Source organism: Oryx dammah, unplaced genomic scaffold (genome assembly GCF_014754425.2).
Source record: "Oryx dammah isolate SB20612 unplaced genomic scaffold, SCBI_Odam_1.1 HiC_scaffold_6, whole genome shotgun sequence".
Classification (NCBI taxonomy): domain Eukaryota; kingdom Metazoa; phylum Chordata; class Mammalia; order Artiodactyla; family Bovidae; genus Oryx; species Oryx dammah.
The window spans coordinates 7977578-7989092 of NW_024070190.1; the positions used below are offsets into that span (position 1 = coordinate 7977578).

The 11515-nt window shown below is 41.5% G+C and overlaps 1 non-coding gene across 1 annotated transcript; it reads right to left on the reverse strand.

Annotated features, from left to right (window-relative positions):
* Positions 1–10744: 10744 nt before the first annotated feature.
* LOC120865526 lies at positions 10745–10863 on the reverse strand. The gene has a single exon (XR_005721434.1). It is a non-coding gene; the product is annotated as a 5S ribosomal RNA (ribosomal RNA).
* Positions 10864–11515: the final 652 nt, after the last annotated feature.

The following is an 11515-nucleotide window of genomic DNA, read 5'->3' on the forward strand; positions in this document are numbered from 1 at the left end:
GTGTGTAGAGAGAGACATAATATATATTTAAAATTATAACTATGTGAAATAATTTGATTGTGAACCTGCCTATCTCACTCAACAGATTGGGCATTTTCATTTCTCAACAACCATTTCTAAACATGTGACTTTTAAACATCTACACATCATTCCATCATATGAATGGACTATGACTTATTTAACCATTTTCTTATTTTTGTACACTGAGCATGTTTCCCACTTTTCCTATAAGTAAAGCTTCAGTAAATAGGCTTATTCATCCATCACTTCTGGTTACACAGTTCAGATTATTGAGATAAATATCTAGAAGCAGAATTACTAGTGTAAGAGATATAAGCACTTTTACAGCTCTTGTTACATATTTCTTAAAATATTTTTAAAAACTCTTTTTAAAACATAGGACTAAGACCTAAAGAAAGTTATGGAAAGAAATGACAGGTTTTTGGTTTGTAGTTTGTTTTTGCCTTATTACCTCATTTCCTTTAGCTCAGACCAGCCTATTTAATAAGGCAGGAAAGTGGGAAACAAGGAAGCATAATGAGAAGGACTTAACAAAATACATCCATTATAATAATTAAATCTCAAATTACCTAAAAAGTAGAAAAGCATATTTATCTTTAGAGATGGATTCTAAAATCCATCCTGCTCATCGTGTTGCCCCTGTGCCTCAGGTGCCCTCATCTGAGAGACTCTTCTATTATCTAGGGTCTGTGTTGCCTGGCCCACATTTGAGGAACAGTGACCTATGGCTCAAGGGCACTCTGATCCACCGTACGTAGAACCAGGAATTTCTCTGTGGAGAGGGGATTTCAAGGCTTGACACACACTAAAATCAAAAGCCTATTGTCTCAAAAAAGCAAATAAATATATGCAAGAAACATTGATTACATTAGATTAAAAATTGTAGATTACTTCCTGACTCTCTATTTCTACCCACTCATCCCAGCCTTCTAGCAGTCTTCAGAAATAACAAAGGACATTTTAGTTACAGAAAAAGTTGTTGATTCCAAGAAACACAATAATGGTCATCTTTTAATATGGTGTTTGTTTTGTGCAATTGTAACTTGAAGTTAGGGTTATTTCAGCTTTTTCTTTTATGCAGTGAAAAATTGTTTGGCTGTTTCCATTTAAAAGGCATGTAGGATTTCTAATTGTATCTAAAGGCAGCTTTTGCTTTTCTTTTTTCCTAAAAATTATCTTTGCCATAGCATGAAATATACCCATGTTAATCATGAATATGCTCTTCTCCTTTTTAGGTAAGTTGAGATTTAATTATTATAATGGATATATTTTCTTAAGTCCTTCTCATTATACTTCCTTATTTCCTACTTTTCTACATTTTTCCAAAACCTTGTCAAACTTCCCTGGTAGTCCAGTGGTTAAGACTTGGCACTTCCACTGTGGAGGGCATGAATTCAACCCTTGGTCAGGGAACTAAGATCCCACATGCTGTGGGGTGTGGTAGGAAAAATAAATAAATAAATAAGATAAATCAAAAAAATAAAAACTTTGTCTTCTACATTACACAAAATCTATTCTGAAAAACATATGCAAAACAACTTAATATTATATACCAATCAAGTCATCAAATATATTCCCACACATTTCAGGAACTTAGGCATACACATATCCCTGCTGATAAATCATAAAATCAAAGGGAACAATGAATTTAGCTGGGGCCTTGGGATAGTAACAATAAATCCCTCATTTGGATAAAGAAATTGCAGTCCAAAGAAGTAAAAAGTTGGTTACTAAGTCTTTGGGTTTGTTATTCAATCAAGAATGTGGAATAGGAAAAATAGTAAGCATAATAACTAACTTCTTTACAGCCCTAGACAGTTTATAAAATACTTTCACACTCAGCACTAAACGATGCCTCGGTTCCAGGGTTTCAGCAAATGAAAACTCCCACAGCTTCAATTTCCCGCCAAGAGACCCATGTGGCTGATTTTCCATCTGGTATTATTTCACTGAGTGGTTGTTGCTGGTGAGGGCACCCTTTACCTAGAGCCTCAGGAAGTATTTAAGATGAACTCATGCACAAAAGAGTTATCATTTTAAGTGGGCTGATTTTAAATGGAGAATAACACACTTTGCCCTGAAAATTTAAAACCTGTAGCCACATCTGAGTAGCAAAATAACAACATCAGGGGGATTTTCAGATTGAAAGAAAGAAGCTGCCCCTGAGGGGCTCCAAGGACCAAATTAGAAACCCAAGGTCATGTCTTACAGAGTCCGAGAGTGGATTCCCCCAGTGAAGGTACTGGACCTGATTTCTTTGCCAGTGACATATTGTTTTTAAAGATTTTTTCTTAATGTGGATAGTTTTTCAGACTTTATTGAATTTGTTACTATACTGTATCTATTTTATGTTTTGGTTTTTTGACCCTGAGGCATGTGGGATCTCAGCTCCCCAGCCAGGGGTTGAATCCACACCCCCTGAATTAGCAGGTAAGTCTTAACCACTGGGGAAGTCCTGCGAGTTTGTTGTTAACACCAGGGAAGTCCTGCCACTTTGTTGTTGTTGTTCAGTTGCCCAGTCACGTCCAACTCTTTGAGACCCCATGGACTGTAGCACACCGGTCTTCCCTGTCCTTCATTATCTCCTGGAGTTGCTCAAACTTGTGTCCATTGAGTGATGCCATCCAACCATTTCATCCTCTGTCATCCCTTCTCCCCCTGCTTTCAATCTTTCCTAGCATTAGGGCCTTTTCTAATGAGTCTGCTCTTCGCATCAGGTGACCCAAGTCTTGGAGCTTCAGTCCTGCCAGTTACCTATCAATTAATGGAATCAGTCAGTGTTAGTCGCTCAGTCATGACTCTTTGTGACCTCATGGTGGAGCCCAGCAGGCTCCTCTGTCCATGGAATTCTCCAGGCAAGAATACTGGAGTGGGTGGCCATTTGCTTCTAGATGGGAATCTCCCCAACCTAGGGATCGAATCTGGGGCTCCTGCATTACGGTGGATTCTTTACCATCTGAGTCAACAGGGAAGCCCGTGTATTAATGGAAGGTGATGACACTTAGGTGATAGTGTGAAATAATGTGAATCACTCATCTGACATACATTCTCCCATTGATTTGGTCATATTTTCAACATATATCAAGCACTTCTGGTTTCAGGCACAGAATGAGGGACAAAAAGGAGAACAGGCATGGTTCCTGCCCTAAAGCACCCCCCCAGTCTCAGGGTTGGGGCCTCACACGTGCAGCCACATCTAGGGAGCCTCTCAAGTCCTTAGTGAGCTGCACCTCCTTTGGGGAAAGTGGCATCTTTCATTATGACTACTTGGGACAGATCTATGGTGACCTTTTCACGCACTTGCTCTTTAATCGGGTGTATTAGGTTCCTAGGGCTGCCTTTACCAGATTGCCACCAAACAGAGTGGCTCAGAGCAGCAGAAATTTATTCTCACGGTTCTGGATTCTAGAAGTCCTAAATCAAGGTGTCAGCAGGGCTATGCTCTCTCTGAAGGCTCTGGGGGAAACCCTGCCCTGTGCCTTTCTCTCAGCTGTTGCTGGCAACATTTGATGTTCGTCTGCCTTGTGGACACATCACCCCAATCCCTGTTTCCGACATCACAATGCGCTCTCCTCGTGTCTCTTCTCTTCTCGGGCAGACACCAGCCACACCGGCTCAGGCCCATCCAGTTTCCATCTCATCTCACCTGCAGCTGATTGTGTCTCCAGAAACCTGGGACTTTCACAGGTCCTGGGATTAGGGACTTCAACATATCTTTTTTAAAGGATTTTATTTATTTTTATTTATTTTAAAAATATTTATGTATTTATTTGGCTGTCCCAGGTCTTAGTTGTAGAATGCAGGAACTAGTCCCCTGGCCAGGGATGGAATCCAAATCCCTTGTATGGGAGTGCAGGGAAGTCCCCAACATACCTTTGAAAAGGCCCATTCTACCAGAACACAGGAGTTGGCTGCATCCATATCTTTTCTCAGCAGAGACAGTAAGAAGACACTTGTTATTTCCCTTTGAATGACAGGCTGCAGTTTCCTATGTCTGGGGTCGACAAGAAACCAGAAAAGTCTAGGTGTCTTGAGCTCTGGAGTGGACCACAGATGGTTAAAACACTGTGAAATGTGTTTTCGGGGGTAAGAGGACAGAAAAGCCTAAAGCAGACCTTCAAGTAAGTGACATTTCATGCACCCCTCTCTCTTTCATCTTTATGTGTCCACAGCACATTAGCCTTCATCCTAATGTCTTTTTCTCCTTGTTCCAGTGAAGCGGCAAAGAGCGTAAAAGGGCTGAGCTCCTGCTGTAAATTAGGTGTCACTTGGCGCCCCCCCCCCCCATCCATTTGGACCACTCACTGCTCATCCTCAGCAATGGGGTTGTGGCCGTGGCCCTGATGGATCCTGTTTGGCTTCTTTTAATTGAGTCTGAATGGCCTACCTGTGAAAGCTTTCATTTAGGCAGCAGACTGCACATCTAGGTTTCATTTCAATCACTGGCGCAGGAAGTGTTTCCCCCTAATGAACACACGCTCATAAAGAATCCAGCTTGGCCTGTAGTGCTGTGCCCCCTGGCATCTGTAGGCACGTTGGCAAATCCTAGTCCCAGCTGGCAGAGCCCTATATAGCCAGCCCTCTGCACCTCGCATCTGCACTGCAGCCCTTCTGCAGAGGCGTTAACACACACAGGAGCTCCTTCACTCCAGCATGGCTCTTTCTTACACAGGGGTTTTTCTGTTGATGTTATGTGATGTTCTGCTGGATTCATCATAAATGGGAAATTGTGATGGACTCAAGTTGGAGACAGAGAAGGCAATGGCACCCCACTCCAGTACTCTTGCCTGGAGAATCCCATGGACGAAGGAGCCTGGTAGGCTGCAGTCCATGGGGTCACGAAGAGTCGACACTTACTGAGCGACTTCACTTTCACTTTTCACTTTCATGCGTTGGAGAAGGAAATGGCAACCCACTCCAGTGTTCTTGCCTGGAGAATCCCAGGGACGGTGGAGCCTGGTGGGCTGCCGTCTATGGGGTCGCACAGAGTCGGACACGACTGAAGTGACTTAGCAGCAGCAGCAGCAAGCTGGAGAATCCTCTGGGCAGAGAAGCCTGGTGGGCTACGGTCCATAGGGTCACAGAGTCAGACAACATCTGAAGCGACTTACCATGCATGCACAAAACTACTTCAGAGGATAAGAAAAGAAAAGCACTGTCTTCCCCCAGACAGAAGGTATTGGTCCCAAAAGGAGCTAATCTTCCTGGAAAGGATGGCTCTGCAAAACAAGCTTTCCTGGTTACCCTGAGGGGAGAGGCAGGAAGGTTTCTCCAGAAAACTGTAGGAAGAATGGCCGTCTTTTCTTGCCATTGGAAACTGTGTCTAAGTTTCTTACAGCAAGTGACACTTTGCTGGGTGTTATAAAAACATGTTCATCACAGTCCCTACTACTTAATATGAGTTGCAAGGACAAGTGTGTAAGAACTTTCTGGCAACTCAAGAAGTATGTTTTATTTTTTTTTACTATTTATTTTTATTTATTTATTTGGCTACACTGGGTCTTAGTTAAGCCACTGCAAGATCTCTAATTGCAGCATGAGAACGTTAGCTGTGGCATGTGAATCTAGTTCCCCCGACCAGGGATCAAACCCCAGGCCCTCTGCATTGCAAGCTTGGAGTCTTAGCCACTGGACCAACAGGGAAGTCCCAATAAGTACATTTTAAAAATTTTAGGTTGTATACAGGTGAAAGTAAACAAATATAGGTCATAAGAGAGCCTTTGGGGAGGAATAGCCATCCTCCTACCAACTAGAAAAAGTTTCATGAAGGAATTTTTACAAATCTCTATATACTGGGAGTTTCCTGGAGGTCTAGTGGTTAGGATTAGGTGCTTTCACTGCCATGGCCCTGGTTCAACCCCCGATCAGAAACCTGGGATCTCACAATCGTGTGGCCAAAAACAAGACAAAAACTCTATATCCCAGTAATTTAATAAGAATTTCAGTCTACGGTCAAGACTCTCAGTCGCAAATGACTGGAATACAACTTAAATAAAGGGCAGAGTTCATGTCCACAGAAAAATGCGGAGTAGACTTTCAGGTGTAACTCGTCCTAGACCATCAAGTAAAGTCTTCAGGAATATGTCTCGGGGCTTCAACTTTGCCTTCCTCTCTCTTGCTTTCATTCACATTCCTGTCTTTCTCACCAGAAGCTCTAGGCTAAGCTTATCTTGATTTAACTACCCACGAAGAGAGTTTCTCTTTCCCAACCCTTCTAGTACAGCTCCAGGGGCCAACAGGCTTGGCTTCCATAGGCTTAGCTTACAACACACCCTCATTCCTGAAGCACAAAGTCTGGTTAACATTCTCATCCGTCAGACTTGAAGCACACACCCATCTTGTGGCTGAAGGGGAATAAGCCCCACCAAGGACTGAGAGTCAGGGAGGTTGTTTCCAAAACGAATACTTGGGTTCTCCTATGGCAGAAAGAAATGGATGTCGAGCAGGCAAAAGCAACAGATACCCATGACACTAGGTGAAAATAATGTAAATTGCTGTGAAATTCTGACTAAAGAACTACAAAATTAACCGCTTTTAAAGTAACTTTAAAAGAGTTCGTCTTGCAGTTTCTTTTGTAGAATTTCTGAGTGCTTTGCCACTAGTAACCAACTTAGCAATAAATGAAACAAAGTTGTTCAGGAACAGTTCCTGTAACTCCTGAATCCTTCTTTCAGGGATAAAGGTGAGAAACAGGTGTGATTAAAAATAAACAAATCAAGAAGTTTTATAGTGAAAGTTTTCTATTTTCACATCATAGTTTCAGCGGAAAAAAGTCTATTTGGCTGAGTTATTTTTGAATAGAGAGCAGATCGAAAAGGAAGAGATAAAACTGTTATTTGAAGTTGATATGAATGTTGATGTAGAAAATCCCAAGAAATATTTCAATGAAACTCCTAGAACTAATAAAAGAATTTCATAAACTTGCAGGATACAAAAATCAATCACATTTCTACATATTAACAATAAACAGTTGGAAATTAAAATTAGAATATAACACATCTTTACAATCATTCCAAAGAAAATTAAATACTTAGGTATAAATTTGGAGAAGGCAATGGCATCCCACTCCAGTACTCTTGCCTGGAAAATCCCGTGGATGGAGGAGCCTGGAAGGCTGCAGTCCGTGGGGTCGCGAAGAGTCGGACACGACTGAGTGACTTACTTTCACTTTTCACTTTCATGCATTGGAGAAGGAAATGGCAACCCACTCCAGTGTTCTTGCCTGGAGAATCCCAGGGACAGGGGAGCCTGGTAGGCTGCTGTCTCTGGGGTTGCACAGAGTCAGACACGACTGAAGTGACTTAGCAGTAGCAGGTATAAATTTAACAAAATATGTACAGAACCTGTATGCTGAAGATTACAAAAAGAGATGAATAAGTCAAAGAAGACTTAGACATATTGTGTTCATGGTTTGAAAGACTCAACATAGTAATGACCTCAATTCTCCCTAAATTGATCTATAGGGTTAATTCAGTTTCTATCAAAATTGCAGTAAGATGTTTTGGTAGACATACACAAGCTTATTCTTAAATTTTTACAGAAAGGCACAGGACCTTGAATACCTAAAACAATCTTGAAAAATAAGAATAAATGGTGAAACATAACTTTACCTGAAGTCTACTATTTATCAGTGCGGTATAATGGAGAGATAGACACTTAGGTCTGTAAACCAGCAGAGAGGACCCACACAGATATGTCCAAATGATTTTCAACAACGGTGCAAAAACAATTCGATGAAGGGACAATAGACTTTTCAACAAATTGTCCTGGAGCAACTGAGAAAAAAATTGTCCAAAAAAAAAAAAAAAAATGAACCTCAACCTTAACCTCAACACCTTAGACAAAAATGGACTCAAAAAGGATCAGTTCAGTTCAGTTCAGTTCAGTTCAGTCACTCAGTCATGTCCAACTCTTTGCAACCCCATGAATCGCAGCACGCCAGGGCTCCCTGTCCATCACCAACTCCCAGAGTTCACCCAGGCTCACGTCCATCGAGTCAGTGATGCCATCCAGCCATCTCATCCTCTGTCGTCCCCTTCTCCTCCTGCCCCCAATCCCTCCCAGCATCAGAGTCTTTTCCAATGAGTCATCTCTTCACATGAGGTGGCCAAAGTACTGGAGCTTCAGCTTCAGCATCATTCCTTCCAAAGAAATCCCAGGGCTGATCTCCTTCAGAATGGACTGGTTGGATCTCTTTGCAGTCCAAGGGACTCTCAAGAGTCTTCTCCAACACCACAGTTCAAAAGCATCAATTCTTCGGCGCTCAGCCTTCTTCACAGTCCAACTCTCACATCCATACATGACCACAGGAAAACCATAGCCTTGACTAGACAGACCTTAGTCGGCAAAGTAATGTCTCTGCTTTTGAATATGCTATCTCAGTTCAGTTCAGTTCAGTTCAGTCGCTCAGTCGTGTCTGACTCTTTGCGACCCCATGAATAGCAGCACACCAGGCCTCCCTGTCCATCACCATCTCCCGGATCATGAACAAATATAAAACATAAATCTTCAAACTTACAGAAAAATATTTTGAGGGCTAAAGTTAGGCAAAGATTTGACACCAAAAGCATGGTCCATTAAAGAAACAAACAAACAAACATCGGACCTCAAATAAAAGAGTAGTTTAAACAAGAAAGAGATTTCTCTAACATGAAAGTGTTGTGAGAGGGGTTGGGGTCCACAACTGGCTGAGTAGCTCCAAGTCCATCAGGAATCTAATCACTCTGCTCCATTTTCTTGGTGAATGATTTCTGTTTGCGAGGTGACAAGATGGCCAATGGAATTCCTGCCATTATGTCTGAGTTCTAGACAGCAACAGAAGGAAAACAAAGAAAGACAAAATGTTCCCCTTCCCGTTAAAATCAGCTTCCTTTAAGCAGCCTCCTGCAAAGTCATACAAAAGTCCTTCAGCTTACATCTCATTGGTCAGAACTTAGTTACCTGGCTACACTCAGCATGTGGAGCTGGGAAATAGTGTCTCCTGCTTCTGATGTCTGTTTCAGTAAGGTACTTGTAGTTATTATTGCAACTCCAAAATGATGAATGGCTCAAACATTCAGAAAGAAGAAAGTCCAAAATGACACTCTTGTTAGCAGGTGGTTCTCCCCCAGGCAGTGACTGAGGGACCCAAGTTTCTTCTGGCTTGTGCCTCTGCCATCTTTAACACTTACCTTCCAAATTCTTCTTACTTGTTTTCATCAAGCTCTAGAAGCGGGGAAGAGCATGGAGAACTGGCAAGGGAAGCTTCTGAAGGCCAGAGCCATAAGTGACACATACCATTTCTACTCGCCAATGACCAGAACTCGAGCACATGGCTTTATAAATAACTGGCAGGGAGACTGGAACATGGTGCCCAAGAAGAAGGTATGGGTTGGTGATCAATGACTAAGGCAAAGAGCCCAGCTGAAAATGAGGCCTCTATTACCAAGAAAGAAAGGAGGATGGTCATTGGGAAGCAGGGAGCAGTTTCTGTCATTGCATACAAGAGTAGGGCCCAGGACACCAGTTGCATTGAAGGGCTAGTAAGCAAATATCAATCATCCTCCAGCAATGAGATGCATACTCTAGAACCCCAAGCTGACACAGTCCTACCACAGATTTTGTTTCAGGATGCCTCACCACAAACATCTCAAGAAGTTTTCAGCCCCCAAAATGTTCTTCAAATAAACTTACTATTTTGGGGGACTTTCCCGGTGGTCCGGTGGCTAAGATTCTGTGCTCCCAATGTGGGGGGCCCAGGTTCGTCCCTGGTCAGGGAACTAGATCCCACATACTGCAACTAAGACCCAGCACAGCCAAATAAAAAATAAATATTAAAAAATAAATAAATAAATAAACTTACTATTTTGGAATTAAGCATTTTAATTTTATTACTTTATCTTCTTAATATTATAGAAGGCTTTTTAATGATCTACACATGCTCCATAATCTGATGTTAAGGCTTTTCAGAAACTCAACCAGGTTGGGGTACATAGACAACAACAGAGAAATATATTATCAATGACTAAATATTACTGCAAACCCAGCTGAAGAATTCCTGGTTGTGAACATGCAATGTGTTCATTCTGAGATACTAGTTTTGTGTTCCAAATTTCTGTTTTCATTATACATTTATTGATTTCTTTGTTTTTAATATTGAGTTTTATTCCATTTATAGAATATACTGCTTTGCAAGAGAGAAAAAGATGAGTGAATGCACATGTGAGCTCAACGCTTATACGTATTATACATATGTCACCAAATAACCAATCCCTGGTGGACATTTACAATGAGATTCTAGAATGGTTTAGTGGTTCTGACACAGACGTAGAGAGCTGAAAGGATCTTTAAAAATGTAAAGGGAGAAAGAAAAATGTAATCTACACTAGGAAAAGATTGAGTAGATTTTGATCTTTACAAATCAACCAAAAGTAGTGTTAATTTAACCTTATGTTCATGACACTTTTAGGGACCCATGAATATATTTTAATCTTGATTTTTTTTAATTTTAAGTCAGAGACTAGTTGATTTACAGTGTTGTATTAGTTTCATGTGTACAGCAAAGTCATTCAGTTTTACATATACATAAATCCATTCTTTTTCAGATTCTTTTCCCATATAGTTTATTACAGAATACTGAACAGAGTTCCCTGTGCTATAGGGGATCTTCCCGACCCAGGGATTAAACCCGGGTCTCCCGCATTCCAGGCAGACACTTTAACCTCTGAGCCACCAGGGAAGCCCAAGCCTATAGCACCCAGTATTCCCAGGTGGTCTCCCATCCAAGTACTAACCGGGCCCGACCCTGCTTAGCTTCCGAGATCAGATGAAATCGGGTGTGTTCAGGGTAGTATGGCTGTAGACTAAAATCAGAAGAGGAAAAAAAATAAAATCAGAAGAGAGAAAAAAATAATACAACAGTAGCTGTAAAATAATTCGGTCTAGATTATACTTGTCTTTATACCATTACAGTTGCAGGATTTAATTTTTTTTTTTAATTGGAGGAAGGAGACCACAAAGGCAAAAATGCCCACAGCACTTGGGGAGCCACGAAAGTCATAATGCAGCCCTGGTAATGACAACTGATTTTGTTTAGGTTCCTGTATTCCTGGAGTATTTTCATATTTTAAATTTATACATTGCCCAAGACAGCCTTTAGTTTTCCCGTTTTTTCTATTTGCACTGATCCCTCACAGGCCTCATCCATTTCATTGCTTTTGTTCACTGTAAATGACTTCAGAACCTTTGAATGTCCAAATACTCATTGGGCCTTTCTCCTTGCGGATATCATCACTGACTGGAAACTAACCAACACATTTTCCCCTGAGCTCATCCTCCCTGCTCATCAGCTCTCGCTCTCTCTCTCTCTCTCTGTTTTCCTGTATAGTAGAGTTACTACCAGTTTGCACACCTTTAAGAGCCAGCCTTGGCGATCGTCTCTTCTTTCACACCATTCTCCAAAGATCTTGTGGAGCCATAAGTCCCATGCCCACTGCTGTCTCTGCTTGAGCCTGGC